Genomic DNA, 25,272 nt, shown 5'->3' with positions numbered 1-25,272 from the left:
GAAAAATAAATATCCTATTGGTGTTAAAAAAGAGAAGTTACCTCCGGAAGTCAGGTACTGACCGACCTCCCCACACTTAAAGTTTGGCACCGTCCTCGGTGCCATCAGTCAGGAACAAAGGGAGGCTGGTAGCAGTGTCTCCACGAGCGGGACTGTCATGGCTCCCTGTGCTGGTAAAGGAAGTGGAGTCTGGATCTTCCTCAGGTGGGTGGTTTCCAATAAGCAGCTCCTTGAAGTATGTAAATTGGCGCTTGTTACGGCGCTCTCTTTGCTTTCCTTGCTGGTCTAGCCGGTCCAATCTCTCAAGTATTTGATGGAGCAGTTGGTTTGTTGAAAGTGCTTGTGATGTGGAAGGAGAAGGGATATCTCTGGCTGGGTCCTCAATTCGGCTAGTAGTGGCTGCTGTGGGTCTGATGTACTTCCCACTCGGAACATATTGATCATCCCGAGGAATCATGGCTTTGGTGTCTCCAGCTCTATAAGGTACTCCGGCTGCCGAGACTAAATCTGAAACCAAGGTGGGAAAAGGTAAGTTGCCCACGATTTGTACGTGTCCCATGGCATGACGGATGTGTCTTAGTAAGTTGAGAGGCTGGTCTGTAAGGATACACCAGAGGAGAACAGCCATGTCTGCAGTGAAGGAGGACTCGTGAGTGCTCGGAAAGACGTAATGGGACATAATCTGTGCCCATACTAGAGCCTCCAAGGTAAGTGTGGAAGCCAATATCCCCTTAGGTCTGGAACGATGGTATCCATCGATCCATCTGCTGCTAGGTTGTGCTATAACGCTAAGAACGGCGTCCTATTCAAATTTGTATGTCTGGCGCTTGGCGAAGGCTTCTTGAAATGCGTCCAATCCTTCTGGAGCAGGGGAAGATCCAAAGCTAGCTGAATGACTTCTTCAGTGATAGGGATTTGTTTATGATGGACGTAGACCGACTGCAAGGTTGGCATGTGGAAGTTGGAGTAGAATTCGACTACCCATGAAAGATTGGCTTGCCGTGGCTGCTTCCGTAAGAAATCCCAGTGGCTCTTTTCAATGCGGGGCTCTACCAGATCAACAATGTTTGCAGGGAGGATAAGAAGATGCTCATTATTGTAGTTCCTTGCTGCCAGAATGTGGAACATCTGCTCACAGAAGCGGTTAGTGAACCGCGCAGTGTCTTTGGCTGGAAAGGCTTTTTCAGATTCATTGACCTTGATGATCCTCTTGACTCGCTTTGTTGATGGTTTGACAGCTGTTGAAGATGGTTCCGCAGCTAGGGCTCATTTTGTTCCTCTCGTTGCTTGTGGCTTGGGGGTAGCTTTCTCTTTTCCCTTCTTGGTGGCCATCCTGAAAAAGGGAAAAGAAACGTAGCATGTAAGTCCAAGGGTTAGAGTAAGGAAGAGGACAGGACAAGTGATAATCAATGCCCAAGTAAGGAAAATAATGAACGAAAGACATGGTCGCGATTCCATGGGTTCAGTTCATCAATGAAAATATAGTAAGGGCATATGAAGGCAAGATGCAAGATGTTTATTAGCATGTCGGCAAAGGCATGAGTAGCATAGATCAAGCATTAATTGCCTAAATTGATTATCAAGTATTTTAAACTAACAATCTGTTTGTATTGACAATTATATTCAATCAATAAAATATTGAAAGGAGTTTTGTGAAAAGTAGGCGTTAGAGTAATAGGATAGGTTAATTAAAAAAATGCACAACGTCATACGGGCTTTTTCACAAACACTTAGCATGCATGTTTAATATAATAGGGAGAGAATTAAAGTGGAACATGCAAGCATCCCAAAAAATAATTAATATTAATTGTCAAACAACTCCATAATAATAATCACAAGCATTTATAAAAGAAATCACCCATTAAGATTTCTAACACCAAGTAGAGTAATGCAAAAATAAATAATTAAGAGGAAGAAGGGAGAGAAAATAGAAAGAAAGAACCTTGAGAAGAAGGTGATAAAGGGAGGGATGATGGAAAAAGTGAGATTGAGAAAATATGAGAGAAGAGGGAAGAAGAAGAAGATAGAAAAGATAGAGAGAGAGAGAGGAAAAAGATAAAAGAATAAAGAAATAAGGATTAGAAAAGAAAAGATAAGAAAAGTGGCGGCGCAGGGAGCTGGTGGTGTTGCGCTAGTGACGCACACGCGTACTCCACGCGTACGCGTCGGTCGCAAAAATTGGAAGGTGACACGTGGGCATCGGTCACGCGTACGCGTGACCGTGTTTGTGCTACTCGCGTGAAGGCATCCCTGCGCGTGCACAACTTTCTATTTGTCGTGGGGTGTGTGCCAAAATAACATGTGACACGTGCGCGTCATTGTCACGTACGCGTGAGTGGTCAGAATTTGAAAATGGCGCGCACGCGTCAGGGACGCGTACGCGTGGGTGAATTTGTGCCTTGGGCACAGTGCCAGCACCAACCCAGCCCAACTTTCGGCCAATACACCTCTTACGTCGATTTTTCAGGGTCACGCGTGCGCGTCCCTGATGCGTACGCGTGATGTGCCAAAAACCCCGAATGACGCGTACGCGTGGAGTACGCGTACGCGTGACGATGCTTGTGCGATTGGCACACTTTCTGCACTGCTCCCACGCAACTTTCTTTTATTATTATTATTATTTTTATTTTTTGTGTGTGCAAATATGCAGGTGTAGATGCAGACTATATGCAGAATAATGAGAAGAGTCACTAAATAAAGCAAAAAAGAGATAAGGGAACGATCGTACCATAGTGGGTTGACTCCCACCCAACACTTTTCTTTAACGTCCTTAAGTTGGACGGTCCACTAGCTCAGTCTTCTGCTGTGGGTGGATCCTCCAAGAGGAAGATCTCCAGCTCCTTACTTTTCTTCATCTGCTCACCGTGATATAGCTTAAGGCGATGTCTATTTACCTTGATGAATTTAGAGCTCGAAGGATGACTTAGGTGAAAGACTCCGTACGGCTCTGCCTTCTCTACTCTATAGGGACCTTCCCATCTTGATCTCAGCTTGCCTGGCATGAGCCTTAGTCTGGAGTTGTAGAGGAGAACTAATTCCCCAGGTCTGAACTCTCTCCTTTTAATGTGCTTGTCATGAACAGCCTTCATCTTTTCTTTGTACAGCCTGGAGTTATCATACGCTTCTAGGAGAAGGTTCTCTCATTCTTGTAGTTGCATCTTCCTTTCAGCTTCGGCCCTCTCAAATCCCATGTTGATTTCTCTTATCGCCCGGAATGCCTTGTGCTCTACCTTGACTGGGAGGTGACAGACTTTTCCATAAACTAAGCGGAAGGGGCTCATCCCTATAGGTGTCTTGTATGCTATCCGGTATGCCCAAAGTGCATCTTGTAGCCTGGTGCTTCAGTCATTCCTATGAGGCTTGACTATCTTTTCCAGGATATGCTTTATCTCTCTGTTAGACACCTCTGCTTGTCCGTTAGTCTGTGGGTGGTAAGCAGTTGCTACCTTGTGAATAATTCCATGCTTCTTCAGTAGAGCGGTCAGTCTCCTGTTGCAAAAATAGGTGCCTTGATCACTCACGATTGCTCACGGTGATCCAAAGCGACAGATAATATGGTTTCTAACAAAGGAGACAATAGTGTTAGCATCATCAGTACGGGTGGGAATTGCTTCCACCCACTTGGAGATACAATCCACAACTAATAATATATATAAGAAACCGCTAGAGTTTAGAAAAGGACCCATGAAGTCAATATCCCAAACATAAAAAATCTCACAAAACAACATAATTTGTTGGGGCATCTCATCCCTCTTGGATATATTACCAAACCTCTGGCATGGAGAACAAGATTTACAGAAGGCAGCAGCATCTTTAAAAAGAGTAGGCCACCAGAATCCACAGTCTATGATTTTTCTAGCTGTTCTCTAAGGGCCAAAATGTCCACCACTCTCAGAGGAATGACAGGCCTCTAAAATGGACTGGAATTCTGATTGAGGCACACATCTTCTAATTATCTGGTCAGCACCATACCTCTATAAATATGGATCATCCCAAATATAATATTTGGACTCGCTTTTCAGCTTGTCCCTCTGATGCTTAATAAAATTGGGAGGGAAGGTATGACTAACTAGATAATTAGCTACAGGTGCATACCAAGGAACTACTTCAGATACTGCATGCAAGCTATCAAAGGGAAAAGCATCATTGATAGGAGTGGAGTCATGCTTGATGTGCTCAAGGCGACTCAAGTGGTCCGCCACTAAATTCTGGTTACCACTCATATCCTTAATTTCTAAATCAAATTCTTGCAGTAACAGTATCTAACGTATCAGCCTTGGTTTAGAATTTTTTTTTAGGTAACAAATATTTGAGGGCTGCATGGTCTGAGTACACTACCACTTTTGTGCCAAATAAATAGGCTCAAAATTTATCCAAAGCAAAAACAATAGCTAAAAGCTCTTTTTCAGTGGTAGTGTAATTAGACTGAGTAGCATCTAAGATTTTTGAAGCATATGCAATTACAAAAAGATCCTTACCTGCGCGTTGGGCCAGCTCCGCTCCTACAGCATGGTTGGAGGCGTCACACATAATCTCAAAGGGCTGACTCAAGTCTGGTCCTCGCACAATTAGAGCTTGAGTCAAGGCGATCTTCAGCTTATCAAACGCTTCCATGTAGTCCTCACTCAGCTCAAACTCAACATCCTTCTGCAGCAGTCTAGATAAAGGTAAAGCTACCTTACTGAAGTCCTTGATAAATCTCCAATAGAACCCTGTATGGCCAAGGAACAAACGAACTTCCCTCACGGAAGAGATGTAAGGCAGACTAGAAATGACATTTACCTTTGCTGAATCTACAGAAATACCAGTATTTGAGACAACATGTCCTAGAACAATACCTTGTTTGACCATAAAATGACACTTTTCAAAATTCAAAACAAGGTTTGATCTAACACACCTGTCTAATACTCTAGATAAACTATCCAAGCAAAGGCTAAAGGAATCACCGTATACGCTAAAATCATTCATAAAAACTTTAATACAATTTTTAATGAGATCAGAAAAAAGACTCATCATGCACCTTTGAAAAGTAGTTGGTGCATTGCATAAGCCAAAGGGCATCCTTTTGTAAGCATAAGTTCCAAAGGGACATGTAAAAGTAGTCTTTTCCTGATCTTCAAGAGCTATATGAATATGAAAATAACCTATGTAACCATCTAAAAAGTAGTAACACGATTTACCTGACAGTCGATCAAGCATTTGATCAATGAATGGCAGGGAGTAGTGATCCCTGCGAGTAGCTTGGTTGAGGCGCCTGTAGTCAATGCACACCCTCCAGGAATTCTACACTCTAGTTGCTAAGAACTCTCCTTGCTCATTCTTTACTGTTGTGACTCCAGACTTCTTGGGCACCGCTTGCACTGGACTGACCCATTCACTATCTGAGATGGGGTAGATGATATCTGCTTCCAGTAGTCTGGTCACTTCGTTCTTGACAACCTCCAAAATGGTGGGATTTAGTTTTCTTTGGGGTTGACGAACAGGCCTTGTTCCCTCTTTTAAAAATATTCTGTGCTCGCAAACTTTAGGGCTGATGCCTACTATATCCGCCAAGCTCCACCCAATTGCTTTCTTGTGTCTTCTCAGCACACTAAGCAACTGTTCCTCCTGTTGGGCTGTGAGTTCTTTTGCAATGATAACTGGGAGCTTCTGATTGTCCTCAAGGTAAGCATACTTGAGGTGGGGTGGAAGGGGCTTTAACTCCAATTTCTGCTCCTGAGTGGGTATTGGATCGTCTTGAGCTAGTGAGGATGGCAAGGTGTTCTCATTGTGTTCAGAGGGTGTCCCCACACTTGGACTTTGCATCATGTGCATCTCTTCTACTTTTTCTTGGTGAACTGCAGCTACTGTTTTATCAATGATGTCGTACTGGAAGACAGAATGGTCTTCCGGAGGGTGCTTCATAGCTTCATTTAAATTGAAGCTCACTGCTCGGCCGTCTATCTCAAAGGAATAGGTTCCTGAGAATGCATCCAATTTGAACTTTGAGGTCTTCAGGAATGGTCTTCCGAGGAAGATGGATGACGGTTTCCTTGAGTCATTTGGGAGCATTTTCAAGATATAGAAGTCAATGGAAAATGTGAGTCCCTTAATGCTCACCAGCACGTCCTCAGCAATTCCAACCACTGTAATAATGCTTTTATCTGCTAACACAAAATGAGTTGCCGACCTTTTTAAGGGAGGGAGCCTCAAGGCATTATATATAGACAAAGGCATAATACTCATGCACGCTCCTAAATCACACATGCAGTCAGAAAATATTACATTCCCAATGGTACAGTTAACCATGCATGGACCTGGATCACTACATTTTTCAGGTATATCTCCCATCAATGCAGATATAGAACTACCTAAAGGAATAGTTTCTATTCATTAATCCTATCCTTATGTACGCACAAATCTTTTAGAAACTTCGTATATTTAGGTACTTGCTGAATGACATCAAAAAGGAGAACAGTTACCTCAACCTTTTTGAAGATTTCTACCATTTTTAGGTCAAGTTCCATCTGCTTTCTGGGCTTTCTTGCAAGGTGTGAAAATGGGATAGGGGTAACGTCTTTGGTAGCTTTAGCTTCTTCTGGTGCGCCATTCTCTGGTTGAGTTACTTCTTCTTCAACCGTGTCTTGTACTTCATCTTCCTTTTTAACATCCTCAATTTCAAGCATGTCCTCAGCTGAGGCATGTTCTAGTTGGCTTGGCTCCTCAGGATTCCTCTCTTGCAGTGTGGTTCTGGACCTCAAGGTTATGGCATTGGTTCCACCCTTGGGGTTGGGTAAGGGTTGAGAAGAAATTCTACTGGAGCTTGAAGGCTGGTTGTTGGAGTTATTCAGTGATCTAATCTGTGAGACAAGAGCTTGCAAGGTAGAGTTCAAACTGTTTAAAGTATAAGTAAGGTTATTCTACATGGTCTTCTGTCTCTGATCAATAGAGTGTAGCAACTCATCATTAGAAGATGAAGAGGGGTAAATGATCCGAGGGGTCTGCTGAGACACTTGGGACTGCCTTAGATGAGGTGCTCTGTAAGCCTGGTTCTGGTTCTGCTATTGATAGGTAGGATTCACTGATACCGGTTCTGCTGATTGTTGTTATTATTCCATCTCTGATTTCCTTGGCCGTCCCTACCTCCTCTATTATAGGTGTCCCTCCAACCTTTGTTAAAGTTTCCACCTTGGTTATAGTTTCTGCCTTGTTGATAGTATCCTTGATTTGGGCGGTCATAGAAATTGTGAGTAGCTGCCACAGTGTTGTGTTCATGTTGGAGTTGTGGACACTCATCAGTGTAATGATTATAATCAGCGCATATTCTACATACTCTCTGAGGAACTAGTTGTTGGCTATGTTGTGGTGAAGGGGGCTGAGATTGTTGATGGTCCAGATGCATCTGTTTCAGTAGGTTGGTCATCTCACATATTGATTGTGTGAGAGAATTATTCTTATTGCTAGAGGAAACCTCTGCCACAACCTTAGGGTGGTTGTTCCTGTTGCGCTTGTGAGTCCGAGCAGACTCAGCCAGGTCGGCGATCAGTTGCCATGCTTCATCTGTGGTCTTGTACTTTTTCAGAGAACCATTGCTTGCACCATCTAATGTAGTCTTATCTTGAGGCTTCATGTCTTATGTGAAGTAGCCGATCAACACCAACTTGTCAATCATGTGGTGGGGGCATGCGTCTAGGAGATTAGTGAAGCGCTCCCAGTACTCGTAGAGAGTCTCGGATTCGCCTTGGATGATCATTGAAATCTCTTTCCTTAGTCTATCAATAACTTCAGTTGGAAAGTATTTTTCTAGGAATTCTCTCCTGAGCGTATCCTAGTTAGTAACAACTGCTTCAGGTTGAGTGTAGTACCACTCCCTCGCCTTTTCCTCAAGAGAAAATGAGAATGCTGCCAGCAGAATAGAAGTCTCAGTTGCACTATTACGCCTGACAGTAGAACAGGCTGTCTGAAAATTCCTGAGGTTCTTAAGAGGTTCTTGAGCAGGTAAGCAATGAAACTTTGGCAGTAGATTGATTAGTGTAGTCTTCAGTTCAACATCTGCACCCAGATTTGGATGACATGCTTGGAAAGGTGGTAGTGTAAAGTCCAGAGCTCCTGCTTCCTCGAGAGTAATCCTCCTAGGAGCTGCCATGTCCTCTGCGTGTAAATCAACCAAATCAGTAGAAAGGGAGCTTGTTTCTTCCTTAAATGACGTTTCAGATTTGCCTGTAGAGAGGACTAACCGACGCCGAGCTTGCCTTATACATGAAATAGTTCTTTCAATCTCAGGATCAAATGTGGGTAAGCTCGGATTAGGTAGCGAACGGGTCATTCAACGAAAGAAACATACAGCTCATAGTAGCAAAATAAAATAAATTCCAACCAATAAATTAGCACACTGTTGCAACTCCCTGGCAACGGCTCCAAAAATTAACGTAGGGAAAAATCACTGATCAATAGTTTATAGAGAAAACAGCGTTGCAAGTATAGCTGTTAACCAATGTTAATTTCGTGTATCAATTTAGAAAGGGTTGTCACAAAATTTAGAAATAAAATACTGGGAGTATGAATCCCAGGTCGTCTCCCAACGAGTTGCAGAAAGAGTGCTACTTTATTAATCAGAGGTTTTCCAAGAATTTTTGAGTTTGAGAAACAGAGAAATAGATGATTAAGAATTTATGTATTTCAAATAAAAGCCTTGATCGGGAGAAGATTAAATAGAAGTTCTATCCCTGTTGAACTTTCTCAAGTGTAATAATAAAAAGGTTGTTATCCTACTTAGTTATCCCTTATATAATAAGGGAAAGTCAAGTAACTCTCAAACTAATCCTATCGCTTATGTCCTAATCCTTTCCTAAGAAAGGATTAGAGTTGAAGACAGGAGAATTAGCCAACAATTTCCAATTAATATTAACACTTGAGTATTCTAACTCAATGTTTTCCTTTTAATCAACTCCCCATCAAGTTAGAAAACTACTTCATTATCATAAATATAACTTTCACAGAATTAAGAGAGGAATAAAAGGAAGACATGATAATTAATAACTAAAAATCAATTAAAAGTAAAAATGGTTCTTTGCATTAATAAATACCAAAATCATAAACATACTTATCTTAAACAAAGTCAATGGGAATTAAAAGAGTAAAGAGTATAGAAACAAACTAGAATGAGGAAGCTCCAACGGCAGTAATGAATCTTCTCAATATCCAAAGTAAAGCAATAAAAACTCTAGAACTATGAATGTGAAGAAAAACTAGAGGAAGGAGTAGTATTCTCTCTAGATTCCCAAAACTAAACTAAAACTATGCTAATGAGAATGTGTGTTAAGTCTCTTCATGTTCCCTTACTTTAGTCTGTGTTTCTGGGCCGAAAACTGGGTCAAAACATGGCCCGAAATCGCCCCCAGCATTTTCTGTTAATTCTGCAGATTGTGCATGTCACGCGTACGCGTCATTCACGCGTTCGCGTCGCTGGTCGTTTTGGCGTGTCATATTGCAGAACTCCAATCCACGCGCATGCGTTAGGCATGCGCACGCGTCGCTGCTAATTTCTCCATATCGCGAGCACGCGTGAGCCATGCGTGCGCGTCGCTGCTCACTGGTTATCTCCTTAGTTTCTTGTGTTCTTTCCATTTTTTGCAAGCTTCCTCTCCATCCTCTAAGCCATTCCTGCCCTATAAATCTTGAAACACTTAACACACGGATCACGGTATCAAATGGTATAAAGGAGAAGTAAAATACACAAATTAAAGTCTTTAGGAAGCAAGATTTCAACCATAGATCAAGACTAGGAAAGAGTTGTAAAACCATGCAAACCATATGAATAAGTGTGCAAGGACTTGATAAAAACCACTCAATTAAACACAAGATAAATCATAAAATAGTAGTTTATCAATAGGCATTCACGTTTCCAACTATGGCAATGGGTATTGCTACCGAAAAATTGAATGCTGATTTCGTAGTAAATATTCTAACAGTTAAGAAAAATTGTCGTTAACTGTTTGTCCGTGGCTTATTTTGGAGCGGTTACTTAGCCGCTGCTAAACATTTTACGACGGCAAAGAACCGCGGCTATCTGACTCCAAAACTGTTGCTACCTGTCGAATTTGTTGTAGTGAGTGTAAGTACTAAGATTTAAATTAGAGGGTTTAAGTATTCGAATAAAAAATTAGTTTTAGGATTGTTATAAAAAAATTTTTAAAGAAGGTAAATGTATTAGAAATGTTAACATACATGTTGAATTTGAAAATGACTGAGTTCGGAAGCTTTGTGTCAGCACTTACTAATATAGCGTTTACAGTCTAAACACTAAGATTTAATAATTATTCTCCACATACAAGTCATTTACACATACAAGTCCATACAAGTCTCTTTAACCTAATTCACCTTACGCGCCACTATCTAACTAATTTTTCAATCAATGCGCGAATATATAACTGCCTTTTTCGAAAGGATTTTGTTTTCATTTTCAAATTTTTTCAGCATTTTTTATCTACGTTTTCTTCCTTTATTCTCTGTGTTCTCTTTCTTTGTTCTTTGTGATTTCCTTCATTTTCTACCTTTTTGAAATTAAGCTCTAAAATAAGTTTTGAACAATTATCTCGTTATTGAAGATAATGAATGATTCAAGTTCAGATTTTCAATTGAACCAGAGTAAAGTGGATTATTATTTTGAATCCAATCAAGTGGCTGAGGTGTGGTTCGATTCTAGTTAATATTTTCGTTAGTAGTTTATGATTCTGTAGGTGAATAATGTTATTTTTGTTTGTGAAAATTATTGTTCATCGTTGATGGTTTGAATTGAATGTAATGTAGGAGTTCTGCATTAAAGAAATATTTTTGTGTATTTGCATCAAATTTCGGTGTAAAACTAAGATATTTATGTGTATTGTTAAAGAATTTTCGTTGTTTTTGCACTAATAAGTTATGCATAATTCAAAACTCTTATTTTATCTTCTCAAGTTTCTTTTTGTTTTACTCTCTTAACAAGAATAAAAAAAAATCAGACAAAGGAAAAGAAGAAGCACATAATGCTACAAAATTACTTGGAAGAGAATGAATTTAAAAGAAAGAAAGAAAGAAATATTTATGTGTATTTGCAGCAAATTTCGGTGTAAAACTAATATATTTATGTGTATTGTTTAAGAATTTTTAATATTTTTGTACTAATAAGTTCTGCATAAAACACTCTTCCTCTTCCTCCTCATAATCTTCTGTTGCTTCTTCTTTTTTCTTTGATCATCATCACCATCTTCTTCTTCTTCTTTTTCTTATGCATTTTTTCCTTCTTGTTTTATCTTCTCAAGTTTATTTTTGTTTTATTCTGTTAACAAGAATAAAAACAAAAAAATCAAACAAAGAAGGAGAAGAAACACATATTGCTGCAAAATTACTTGGAAGAGGATGAACTTACATTCATTCAACTAAATGAAAGAAAGAAATAAGGAAAAAAGAAGAAGAAAGAAAACGCAGCATTAAAGGAAATATTTTTGTGTATTTGCAGCAAATTTTGGTGTAAAACTAAGATATTTATGTGTATTGTTCATGAATTTTCAGTGTTTTTGTACTGATAAGCTCTGTATAATTCAAAACTCTTCATCTTTCTCCTCCTCATCTTCTGCTACTTCTTCTTCTTTTTTTATCATCATCCTCATCAACATCTTCTTCATTTTTTTCTTATTCATCTTTTTTTTCTTGTTTTACCTTGTCAGGTTTCTTTTTGTTTTACTCTCTTAATAAGAAAAAAAAAATCAAACAAAGAAGAAGAAGAAGCACATAATACTCCAAAATTATTTGGAAAAGTATGAACTTACATTCATTCAACTAAAATAAAGAAAGAAATAATAAAAAAAAGAAGAAATAAAAAATGCAACATTAAAGAAAATATTTTTGTGTATTTACAGCAAATTTTGGTGTAAAACTAAGATATATTCATGTGTATTGTTTAAGAATTTTTAGTGTTTTTGTATTGATAAGTTATACATAATTCAAAACATTTTCTCTTTCTCCTTCTCATCTTCTGCTGCTACTACTGATTTTTCTTTTTTCATTTTCTCATAATTCTTTTCGAATTCAGCTTTGGAACTTCCTTCACTTTTTGCGACGATTTTGAGAGTTTTTTTTATCCTTGTTTGAATTTTTGGGCGTTGCGGTTTTGATTGAAAAAGAAGAACCGTTTGTTATAATGGTTTTCGCGCTATTCTTGGAGAAACGCGTGTTTACACGCAATTTAAACTGAGGGTTATTTTTGTTGGATTTGGGCCAACTTGTATGTTAAAAAAATTTGTATATGTAGCAGGATTGAAGATTTAATTAAAGGATTTAAGCATTGAATGATATTAAGTATAATAAGAGTAAATGACCATTTGTACCCATGAAAGATACAAACGTTGACAAATGTATCATGGAAGAAGGAAACTTACCTTGTAACCACGGAAGATGACCTCTATATGCCAGAAGTACCCTGACGTTGGTTACGCACTTGGTCAGTTAATATCCGAACCTTCATGGCAACAAAACCACTCCAAACCTATTTATGTGTAACCCAATTTTTGTGGTTAAGAAATAGCGCGAAAAAAAAACTTTACACCCCCCTTTGTGCCTAGCAGAGCTCCGTTGTTGTCACCACTGCCGTTCCAAATCGGAGAAGAAGACCAGAGCACCACCACTCCGTGACAGAAATATTTTTCCAGTTTAATCAAGTCGTTGAGGCCTCCATCATCTGCATTTCGCTGTCCACACTACCCATAGCCCACTATTGTTGTATGCATCTCGTCGTTCACTATCCATAACCCACCATCGTTGCTCCACAGAGAATAGAGGTATGTCATTACTAGTTTTTCTATCTTAGAATGTTTTTGAGAATTTGTTGAATATTCTGATTATCTTGTATGGGCTTGAAAAATGTTTTTAGAATTTTTGGGTTAGGGTTAGATTTTTATTCGCTATGTTATTGTCTGTAATTACATGGGATGGTACCTTAGATTATATTGTATTTTTTACAGAGATGACCACTATCCATATTACTCTGTGTATTAATCATAGGGGGAGTTTTGAGCAAGGTCCATGTGGAAAGCTTGTGTATATTGGTAGGAAAGTAACAGAGATTGAGAGGGTTAATGTGGATACTCTCAATGGATTTTTCATAAATGATTTGCTAAAGGACATTGGGTATACATACATTACTGATTTTTATTGGCTAGAACCTAGTAAGGAGCTTGATAATGGGCTGAAATTGTTAAGGGTTGATATGGACATAGTTAAGCTGTACAAGGCTGCTGTGACAAAGAATGGTAACAGAATTCACTTATACACAGAGCACCTTGTAAATAATCCTGTTATTGTTGAAGAGAATATTACTCCATCAAAGATAAGATTGAAGACTTGTGCTAAGAGGAATCCAACTTCAAAGAAGACTCCAAAAAAAAAAGACTTATGGATGGTGAGGCCCAAAATAGGAAAGAGGCCTGTTCCGAGGGTTACCTGAAACTATAGGTCGATCTCGGTCGAGATCTCCTGTGTTGGTCGGAGCCGATGTGTCTGGCGGGTATGTGGTCGCCGGAGCTTGTGTGTCCGACTTGTGATATCTGAAAGTGGTGCTGATCCTTCGTCCCCGGAGGGTGGGGGGTACCTGCAAGGGACTCCGATACTTAAGTTAGCAAGAGTATTAAGCAGGTATCGAGTAGAATCAGAGTATGAGTTATACCTGGGTGCTCCAGTGTATTTATAATGGTGAGATGTGGCCTCCTGCGGATAAGATAAGTTAGTTATCTTATCTTATCTTTATCTTTAAGTGAGGTCATCTTTAAGGGAACCACCTTTATCTCTATGGGCTTTGGGCTGCCCTTGGATTTGGGAAATGTTCCTCTGTTTGGGCCCTTTGTTTGGGCTTTCCTGTGACTTGGCCGAGCTCTTTTAAAAGAGGTCGGGTTGTCCTGACCTGAAGAGGTCGGTCGCTTTGTCTGTAGAACATCCCGGGTCGGACAGCTCGACCCAGGGTATAAACAGTGCCCCTGCTTGTGCTTGGTCTTCTTTTTGAGGCCGAGTCCTTGACTTCAGTCCTTCTTTGATGAAGCCGAACTCAAGCATTTTTGTCGATTCCTTTGTATCAGCTTTGAATGCAGAACGTTTCCTCTAAAAGACGCGCGCTTTTACACCGGCACTTTTTTGGGAACGTGCGAGGGTTTAATGCTTTTTAATTTTGAGCATTAATTGCCCCGTTTCCCCTAGGCTCTTTACTTTGGATTTTGAAAAACCTGAAAACGGTTTCTCTCCTTTTGCTCTTTCGTAACTTCTTTTCCAGCTCTCTCCATTCTCTGTTTTTCGTTTGCACTTCTGCTTTCCTTGCGTTTGCGGTGTCATTTGGTGTTTCTGGAGCTTGGGATCTTGCCTTTCTTCCTGCGACATTAATCTTATCCGCATTCTTCGTGAGAAGGCATTCCCAGATTTCGTCTTCTTTCTTTGTTGAAGCTCGCTGTTCTTTCCAGGTTGGTACTAGCTTTTCTTGCTTTTTTCGTAGCTTTCGTCTTTAATTTTGGTGAAGTTCTGGTTTTGCATGTTTGAAAGTTTGGATCTTTTTGCGATCTTATATTCGCTTGTTGCTGTGATATGCTTTTCCTATCTTCCTTCTTGTGGTTTTTCTTGGAATTTCTGTTGAGTCTTTCTGAGGTTTTACTGTTGGTTCTAGTTGCTTTTGATACTGGTAGAAAATCTGCATCTGTTTCTCACTTTTGGGGATTTGCTTCCTGTCTGGTCTTTGAAAAATGTTGCATCTTTAATGGTCTCGTGCTTGTTTTTGTTCGATAGGCTTGTAATGATTTGCTGTGTTTTTCTTTGATAAAAAGCACTTGTTGTTTTGAATCCTTTTTGAGAAATGCTGGGATATAATCTGTAGAGTATTTCTGGAAACCTTGTTTTGTTACTGCCTCCAAAGGATGCCCCAGGACTTTGGTTTGAGTCTTGGGGTTTTCCTTTTCTTGCTTTTCATTGCCTGAGAAGTATTGACCGAGTTGTTTTCTCCTTTGTCAGAGATGTTTGTAGTAACCCCTATCTTCTTTTCTTACTTGTAGGATTTAGTTGGCCTCATGTCTTCTCGCAATAACATTGTAGAGATGTCTTCCAGAGTTCCCGAGGGGATGTTCGATTGGCTAGACTCCCTTGTTTTGTTATGTGTTTCTGTTGTGGATGCTGAATTTTGCACAGAATTGAGGAAGCACCATAGGATTTGTGGTAACAATGCCCGTGAGGAGGATTACGAGCTTGTTGCCCCTGATTCTGACGAGAGAGTTTGCTTTCCGACTTCTGTTGAGGGAGAGTGTCCCTTCTTTTATGCTTACGAATACTTTTTCAGTCAGTTGAACGTTTCTTTTCCTTTTACTGCTTTTGAGACCGACCTGTTGTGGTCGTGTAATATTGCTCCATCCCAGCTCCACCCCAATTCCTGGGGTTTTATTAAAATTTTTCAACTTCTCTGCCGTGAACTAGATGTAACACCTTCCCAGACTCTGTTTCTTTACTTGTTTGTTTCCGCCAAGCCTGGAGGTTCTTCAAAAAAGAAAGCTTCTTGGGTTTCTTTCTGGTCCGCCCAGGGCCATAAAGTGTTTGCGATGTATGATGAGTCCTTTAAGGACTTCAAGAACTACTTCTTTAAAGTTCGAGCTGTTGAGGGGGCCCGCCCCTTTTTTCTTGATGAAAATGACGAGCCCTCCTTCCCTCTAGAGTGGTAGAAGGATGTAAGAATGTCTCGCTACACTTGGGAGATGCTTGATGATGTCGAACGCACTTTTGTAGTTGTTCTAGAGGATCTCTAGGGGAAACCACCCCATCTTGATACAAAAAGATTTTTGAATGATCCGTCCTTGGTTTGGACTGCTTTGGGTATTTGTTTGTCTATTTGCCTCATTTGTTTCTATACTTATTTCCTTTTTCTTCCTCTGTTGTAACTTTTTGTCGTGGATGTTTGTAGAGATGTCGAAGAACAACGACTCCATGAAGGCCTTCAAAAGGGCAAAGAAGGCAACTGCTGCTCTGAACATCTCGGCCAAGGTGGCCGGCGAAGGATCTTCACAGGTCCCCGTGAAGCCTCCTGTGCCGAGTTCCCTTGGGCCGAGGAAAGTAATTCCTACTCCTCGGTTTCATCAGGTCGATCCTCCTCAGACTCCTGCCGCTGCTTCTGGTGTCCCTCCCTTGAAAAAGCAAAAAATATCTGAGCCTTTTAACTTGGATGCCCCGGACTTTGATGCCATTGAATTTGTTGACCAGCAAATTGCCCCCTATGGTGGGCTTTCCATGGATGACGTGTCTCTTCTTCAGCATTTGGATTTTATCACTAAAAATAGTGTGAAGATGGCTCATATGGGTGCGGCTATTTTCCGAACAGTTCAGGGGATTCCGATTCATGCCACCAAATCTTTTATGGAGGAGGCCAAGTCGGAATTTGATCGGATCAAGGGTCTGAAGGAGGAGTTGGAGGTGAAGTTGGCAAAGGTGGAGAAGGAGCTGGAGGGTGAGAAGGCCAGCTCTATTGCCCTTGCTGCTTCTTTGAAGCTGGCTGAGGACATGGCCCTGAAGCATAAGGATAGCTATGTCTCCGCCTATAGGGAATTAATGCGACTCCGGGATGAGTTGGAAACTGCTCGGGCTAATTATGGCGAGCTTCAGGGTCACCTTGTGGGCAACGTAACTACTGCCTCCGAGAACCTAATGGAGCAGTTCCGAATTGTTGCCCCTGATGCCGACTTGACTCTTGTCAGTCTGGACAATGTTGTGAGGGATGGTAAAATTGTCCCTGATGACCAGGATGATGATGATGCCGACCCTCCTCCAGTGCCTTCTCTTAAGGTTTCGACCTCCTCGGTTCCTCCCGTTACGTCTGATCCGGATTGCCAGATCCTAAACCGGGATGATGGAACTGTAGATGCGGTGCCCCTTCAGACTCGCCCTCATTCTCCCCGTACTGATGCTGCCGGGAAGGCTCCCGATCTTTAGCTGATCTTTTTCTAAATATTTTGTGTAAATAGCCCGGTTTGTGGGCTTTTGAACTTGTTTTATTTGTTCTTCTTGACTGCTGACGCTTCTAATTGTCTGTCTTGCAACCTTTTGAAAAACAAAAGTAGCTTCCGAGGTTGGTTTGTGGTGGCCCCTTGAAGCTTTATCATACTATGTTTTTATTATGGTATCTGTTGAGATCTTGCTGCTTTGGCCTCTTTAGATTGCTTTCGTATTTGTTTGTAGCTTGGATCCTTTTGAGGCCGTGACTGTGGGGGGCCCGACTTGTTTCTCGGTTTCTTCGCTTTTTGCTTCATAACCGATTTCTTTATGTTGGTCCCCTTCTAAGTTATTTCTGTAATCTTCTTTTTGGACCATTGTTAGGTCTTCTTTTAGGGATTACTTTTGTAGGAGACCGATTTTGTTAGGTCGATCTCTCTTAGGTTGTTTTTGTAATCCTCTTTCTTGGACCTTCGTCAGGTCTCTTTCAGGGATTACTTTTACAACTTGTCTTTGTAGGAGACCGACTTCGTTAGATCGATCTCTTTTAAGTTGTTTTTGTAATCCTCTTTCTTGGACCTTTGTCAGGTCTCTTTCAGGGATTACTTTTACAACTTGTTTTTGTAGGAGACCGACTTCGTTAGGTCGATCTCTTCTAAGTTGTTTTTGTAATCCTCTTTCTTGGACCTTTGTCAGGTCTCTTTCAGGGATTACTTTTACAACTTTTTTTGTAGGAGACCGACTTCATTAGGTCGATCTCTTCTAAGTTGTTTTTGTAATCCTCTTTCTTGGACCTTTGTCAGGTCTCTTTCAGGGATTACTTTTACAACTTGTTTTTGTAGGAGACCGACTTCATTAGGTCGATCTCTTCTAAGTTGTTTTTGTAATCCTCTTTCTTGGACCTTTGTCAGGTCTCTTTCAGGGATTACTTTTACAACTTGTTTTGTAGGAGACTGGTGCACGAAATTGTGATCAATACTTTTCAAAACATAAACAATCCCTAGTAATGGCTCCAAGGACTTGGTGCTCAATACCATGGCATAAACACAACTTCGCACAACTAACCAGCAAGTGCACTGGGTCGTCCAAGTAATAAACCTTACGCGAGTAAGGGTCGATCCCACGGAGATTGGTGGTATGAAGCAAGCTATGGTCACCTTGTAAATCTCAGTCAGGCAGACTCAAATGGGTATAGTGATAAACGAATAAAGCATAAAGATAAAGATAGAGATACTTATGTATATCATTGGTGTAAGAGCTTCAGACAAGCGTATGAAGATGCCTTCCCTTCCGTCCCTCTGCTTTCCTACTGTCTTCATCCAATCCTTCTTACTCCTTTCCATGGCAAGCTCGTGTAGGGTTTCACCGTTGTCAGTGGCTACCTCCCATCCTCTCAGTAAAAATACGTCCCTGATGCTCTGTCACAGCATAGGCTAATCATCTGTCGGTTCTCGGTCCGGCCGGAATAGAATCCAGTGATTCTTTTGCGTCTGTCACTAACGCCCCGCCTTTCGGAGTTTGAAGCACGTCACAGTCATTCAATCATTGAATCCTACTCAGAATACCACAGACAAGGTTAGACCTTCCGGATTCTCTTGAATGCCGCCATCAGTTCTTGCCTATACCACGAAGACTCTGATCTCACGGAATGGCTGGCTCGTTTGTCAGGTGAGCACTCGGTTATCAGGCGATCAACCATGCATCATGTAATCAGAAATCCAAGAGATATTCACCAAGCCTCAAATGCTTGTAGAACAAGAATGGTTGTCAGTCACCTTGTTCATAGGTGAGAATGATGATGAGTGTCAATCATCACCTTCATCAGATTGAAGAACAAGTGATATCTTGGACAAAGAACAAGCGGAATTGAATAGAAGAACAATAGTAATTGCATTAATACTCGAGGTACAGCAGAGCTCCACACCTTAATCTATGGTGTGTAGAAACTCCACCGTTGAAAATACATAAGAACAAGGTCTAGGCATGGCCGAATGGCCAGCCTCCCAAAGTGAGTTCAATCATCAAAACATGATCAAAAGACTCTCTATATCTCTATATTACAATAGTAAAAGGTCCTACTTATAGAAAACTAGTAGCCTAAGGTGTACAAAGATGAGCAAATGACATAAAAATCCACTTCCGGGCCCACTTGGTGTGTGCTTGGGCTGAGCAATGAAGCATTTTCGTGTAGAGACTTCTCTTGGAGTTAAACGCCAGCTTTTATGCCAGTTTGGGCGTTTAACTCCCAATTAGGTGCCAGTTCCGGCGTTTAACGCTGGAATTTCTGTAGGTGACTTTGAACGCCGGTTTGGGCCATCAAATCTTGGGCAAAGTATGGACTATCATATATTGCTGGAAAGCCCAGGATGTCTACTTTCCAACGCCGTTGAGAGCGCGCCAATTGGGCTTCTGTAGCTCCAGAAAATCCACTTCGAGTGCAGGGAGGTCAGAATCCAACAGCATCTGCAGTCCTTTTCAGTCTCTGAATCAGATTTTTGCTCAGGTCCCTCAATTTCAGCCAGAAAATACCTGAAATCACAGAAAAACACACAAACTCATAGTAAAGTCCAGAAAAGTGAATTTTAACTAAAAACTAATAAAAATATATTAAGAACTCAACTAAAACTACTAAAAACATACTAAAAACAATGCCAAAAAGCGTACAAATTATCCGCTCATCACAACACCAAACTTAAATTGTTGCTTGTCCCCAAGCAACTAAAGATCAAATAAGATAAAAAGAAGAGAATATGCAATGAAACTCCAAAAACATCTATGAAGATCAGTATTAATTAGATGAGCGGGGCTTTTAGCTTTTTGCCTCTGAATAGTTTTGGCATCTCACTTTATCCTTTGGAACTCAGAATGATTGGCTTCTTTAGGAACTCAGAATCCAGATAGTGTTATTGATTCTCCTAGTTAAGTATGATGATTCTTGAACACAGCTACTTTATTGAGTCTTGGCTGTGGCCCAAAGCACTCTGTCTTCCAGTATTACCACCGGATACATACATGCCACAGACACATAATTGGGTGAACCTTTTCAGATTGTGACTCAGCTTTGCTAAAGTCCCCAATTAGAGGTGTCCAGGGTTCTTAAGCACACTCTTATTGCCTTGGATCACAACTTTATTTCTTTCTTTCTCTTTCTCTTTTCTTCTTTCTCTTTTTTTTTTCGTTTGCTTTTTTTTTTTTGTATTCACTGCTTTTTCTTGCTTCAAGAATCATTTTTATGATTTTTCAGATCCTCAGTAACATGTCTCCTTTTTCATCATTCTTTCAAGAGCCAACATTCATGAACCACAAATTCAAAAGACATATGCACTGTTCAAGCATACATTCAGAGAACAAAAGTGTTGCCACCACATCAAAATGATTAAACTGTTATAAAATTCAAAATTCATGCAATTCTTTTCCTTTTCAATTAAGCACGTTTTTATTTAAGAAAGGTGATGGATTCATAGGACATTCATAACTTTAAGGCATAGACACTAAGACACTAATGATCATAAGACACAAACATGGATAAACATAAGCACTAAAATTCGAAAAACAGAAGAATAAAGAACAAGGAAATCAAGGAACGGGTCCACCTTAGTGATGGCGGCTCTTCCTTCCTCTTGAAGGTCCTATGGAGTGCTTGAGCTCCTCAATGTCTCTTCCTTGCCTTTGTTGCTCCTCTCTCATGATTCTTTGATCTTCTCTTATTTCATGGAGGAGAATGGAGTGTTCTTGGTGCTCCACCCTTAGTTGTCCCATGTTGGAACTCAATTCTCCTAGGGAGGTGTTTAGTTGCTCCCAATAGTTTTGTGGAGGAAAGTGCATCCCTTGAGGCATCTCAGGGATCTCATGATGAGAGGGGTCTCTTGTGTGCTCCATCCTTTTCTTGGTAATGGGCTTGTCCTCATCAATGGTGATGTCTCCCTCTATGTCAACTCCAACTGAATAACAGAGGTGACAAATGAGGTGAGGAAAGGCTAACCTTGCTAAGGTAGAGGTCTTGTCCGCCACTTTGTAGAGTTCTTGGGCTATGACCTCATGAACTTCCACTTCTTCTCCAATCATGATGCTATGGATCATGATGGCCCGGTCTAAAGTAACTTCGGACCGGTTGCTAGTGGGAATGATTGAGCGTTGGATAAACTCCAACCATCCTCTAGCCATGGGTTTGAGGTCATGCCTTCTCAATTGAACCGGCTTGCCTCTTGAATCTCTCTTCCATTGTGCGCCCTCTTCACATATGATTGTGAGGACTTGGTCCAACCTTTGATCAAAGTTGACCCTTCTTGTGTAAGGATGTTCATCTCCTTGCATCATAGGCAAGTTGAACGCCACCCTCACACTTTCCGGACTAAAATCCAAGTATTTCCCCCGAACCATAGTAAGATAATTCTTTGGATCCGGGTTCATACTTTGATCATGGCTCTTGGTGATCCATGCATTGGCATAGAACTCTTGAACCATCAAGATTCCAACTTGTTGAATGGGGTTGGTAAGTACTTCCCAACCTCTTCTTTGGATCTCATGGCGGATCTCCGGATATTCACCCTTTTTGAGTGAAAAGGGGACCTCGGGGATCACCTTTTTCAAGGCCACAACTTCATAGAAGTGGTCTTGATGCACCCTTGAGATGAACCTATCCATCTCCCATGACTCGGAGGTGGAAGCTTTTGCCTTCCCTTTCCTCTTTCTAGAGGTTTCTCCGGCCTTGGATGCCATAATGGTTATGGAAAAATGAAAAAGCAACACTTTTACCATACCAAACTTAAAATGTTTGCTCGTCCTCGAGCAAAAGAAGAAAGAAGAGAGTAGAAGAAGAAGAAATGAGGAAGAGGGAGATGGTGGTGTATTCGGCCAAAGAAGGGGGAGAAGTGGTGTTTTGGTTGTGTGAAAATGAAGGAGTGAAGAAGGGTATTTATAGGAGAGAGGGGAGATGGGGTTCGGCCATATTGGGTGGGTTTGGGAGGGAAAGTGGTTTGAATTTGAAGGGTGAGGTTGGTGGGGTTTTATGAAGGATGGATGTGAGTGGTGAAGAGAAAGATGGGATTTGATAGGTGAAGGGGTTTTGGGGAAGAGGTATTGAGGTGATTGGTGAATGGGGGAAGAAGAGAGAGAGTGGTGATGGGGTTGGTGGGGATCCTGTGGGGTCCACAGATCCTGTGGTGTCAAGGAAAAGTCATCCCTGCACCAAATGTTGCTCAAAATCACGTTTTGAGCCATTTCTGGCGTTAAACGCCGGGCTGGTGCCCATTCCTGGCGTTTAACGCCAGGTTCTTGCCCTTTTCTGGCGTTTAACGCCAGTCTGGTGCCCCTTTCTGGCGTTAAACGCCCAGAATGGTGCCAGACTGGGCGTTAAACGCCCAACTGCTAGGTTTACTGGCGTTTGAACGCCAGCAACATCTTCCTCCAGGGTGTGCTATTTTTCTTCCTGTTTTTCATTTTGTTTTTGCTTTTTCAATGGATTTTGTGACTTCTTATGATCATCAACCTACAAAAAACATAAAATAACAAAAGAAACTATATAAATTATAATCATTGGGTTGCCTCCCAACAAGCGCTTCTTTAATGTCAGTAGCTTGACAGAGGGCTCTCATGGAGCCTCACAGATACTCAGAGCAATGTTGGAACCTCCCAACACCAAACTTAGAGTTTGAATGTGGGGGTTCAACACTAAACTTAGAGTTTGGTTGTGGCCTCCCAACACCAAACTTAGAGTTTGACTGTGGGGGCTCTTCTTGACTCTGATTTGAGAGAAGCTCTTCATGCTTCATCTTTATGGTGACAGAGGGATATCCTTGAGCCTTAAACACAAAGGATTCTTCATTTACTTGAATGATCAGTTCACCTCCATCAACATCAATCACAGCCTTTGCTGTGGCTAGGAAGGGTCTGCCAAGGATGATGGTTTCATCCGTGCACCTCCCAGTCTCTAGGACTATGAAATCAATAGGGATGTAATGGTCTTCAATCTTAACCAAAACATTCTCTACAAGTCCATAAGCTTGTTTTCTTGAGTTGTCTGCCATCTCTAGTGAGATTTTTGCAGCTTGTACCTCAAAGATCCTTAGCTTCTCCATTACTGAGAGAGGCATGAGGTTTACACTTGACCCTAAGTCACACAGAGCCTTCTTGAAGGTCATGGTGCCTATGGTACAAGGTATGGAAAACTTCCCAGGATCTTGTCTCTTTTGAGGTAATTTCTGCCTAGACAAGTCATCCAGCTCTTTGGTAAGCAAAGGAGGTTCATCCTCCCAAGTCTCATTTCCAAATAACTTGTCATTCAGCTTCATGATTGCTCCAAGGTATTTAGCAACTTGCTCTTCAGTGACATACTCATCCTCTTCAGAGGAAGAATATTCATCAGAGCTCATGAATGGCAGAAGTAAGTCCAATGGAATCTCTATGGTCTCATTTTGAGCCTCAGATTCCCATGGTTCCTCATTAGGGAACTTAGTGGAGGTCAGTGCACGCCCATTGAAGTCTTCCTCAGTGGCGTTCACTTCCTCTCTATCCTCTCCAAATTCGGCCATGTTGATGGCTTTGCACTCTCCTTTTGGATTTTCTTCTGTGTTGCTTGGGAGAGTACTTGGAGGGAGTTCAGTAACTTTCTTGCTCAGCTGTCCCACTTGTCCTTCCAAATTTCTAATGGAGGACCTTGTTTCATTCATGAAACTTTGAGTGGTTTTAATTAGATCAGAGACCATGGTTGCTAAGTCAGAGGGGTTCTGCTTAGGATTCTCTGTCTGTTGCTGAGAAGATGATGGAAAAGGTTTGCCATTGTTAAACCTGTTTCTTCCACCATTATTATTGAAACCTTGTTGAGGTCTCTCTTGATTCTTCCATGAGAGATTTGGGTGATTTCTCCATGAAGAATTATAGGTGTTACCATAGGGTTCTCCTAGGTAATTCACCTCTTCCATTGAAGGGTTCTCAGGATCATAAGCTTCTTCCTCAGATGAAGCCTCCTTAGTACTGCTTGGTGCATTTTGCATTCCAGACAGACTTTGAGAAATCAAATTGACTTGTTGAGTCAATATTTTGTTCTGAGCCAATATGGCATTCAGAGCATCAATCTCAAGAACTCCTTTCTTCTGACTTGTCCCATTGTTCACAGGATTCCTTTCAGAAGTGTACATGAATTGGTTATTTGCAACCATTTCAATGAGCTATTGAGCTTCTGTAGGCGTCTTCTTCAGATGAAGAGATCCTCCAGCAGAGCTATCCAAAGACGTCTTGGACAGTTCAGAGAGACCATCATAGAAAATACCTATGATGCTCCATTCAGAAAGCATGTCAGAAGGACATTTTCTGATTAATTGTTTGTATCTTTCCCAAGCTTCATAGAGGGATTCTTCATCCTTCTGTCTGAAGGTTTGGACTTCCACTCTAAGCTTACTCCATCTTTGGGGTGGAAAGAACTTTGCCAAGAAGGCATTGACTAGCTTTTCCCAAGAGTCCAGGCTTTCTTTAGGTTGAGAGTCCAACCATATTCTAGCTCTGTCTCTTACAGCAAAAGGGAATAGCATCAGTCTATAGACCTCAGGGTCAACCCCATTAGTCTTGACTGTGTCACAGATTTGCAAGAATTCAGCTAAAAACTGATGAGGATCTTCCATTGGAAGTCCATGGAACTTGCAATTCTGTTGCATTAGAGAAACTAATTGAGGCTTAAGCTCAAAGTTGTTTGCTCCAATGGCAGGGATAGAGATGCTTCTCCCATAAAAATCAGGAGTAGGTGCAGTAAAGTCACCCAGCACCTTCCTTGCATTGTTTGCATTATTGTTGTTTTCGGCTGCCATGTCTTCTTCTTCTTTGAAGAATTCGGTCAGGTCCTCTAAAGAGAGTTGTGCTTTGGCTTCTCTTAGCTTTCTCTTCAAGGTCCTTTCGGGTTCAGGGTCAGCTTCAACAAGAATGCCTTTGTCTCTGCTCCTGCTCATATGAAAGAGAAGAGAACAAGAAAATGTGGAATCCTCTATGTCACAGTATAGAGATTCCTTGAGGTGTCAGAGGAAAAGAGAAATAGAAAGAAGAAGGAGAAGAAGAATTCGAACTTTACTTAGATAAGGTTCAAATTGTGCATTGAGAAGGAGTGGTACTCCATAAATAGAAGGATATGAGAAGGAGGGAAGAAGATTTTCGAAAATTAATTAAAATATTTTGAAAATATTTTTGAAAAACATTAATTGATTTTCGAAAATCAAAGTGGAAAAGAAACCAAGTGATTTTTGAAAAAGATTTTTAAATTAGAAATCAAAAAGATTTGATTGAAAACTATTTTGAAAAAGATGTGGTTAAGAAGATATGATTGAAAAG

At 40.9% G+C, this 25,272-nt stretch overlaps 1 non-coding gene across 1 annotated transcript; it reads left to right on the top strand.

Moving 5' to 3' along the window:
* Positions 1-24,245: 24,245 nt before the first annotated feature.
* On the top strand, positions 24,246-24,353 carry LOC130956630 (small nucleolar RNA R71). Its single transcript, XR_009077178.1, has one exon. It is a non-coding gene; the product is annotated as a small nucleolar RNA R71 (small nucleolar RNA).
* Positions 24,354-25,272: the final 919 nt, after the last annotated feature.

This window comes from Arachis stenosperma, chromosome 1, assembly GCF_014773155.1.
Source record: "Arachis stenosperma cultivar V10309 chromosome 1, arast.V10309.gnm1.PFL2, whole genome shotgun sequence".
Lineage (NCBI taxonomy): Eukaryota > Viridiplantae > Streptophyta > Magnoliopsida > Fabales > Fabaceae > Arachis > Arachis stenosperma.
This window is presented reverse-complemented; position numbering and strand designations above follow the sequence as displayed.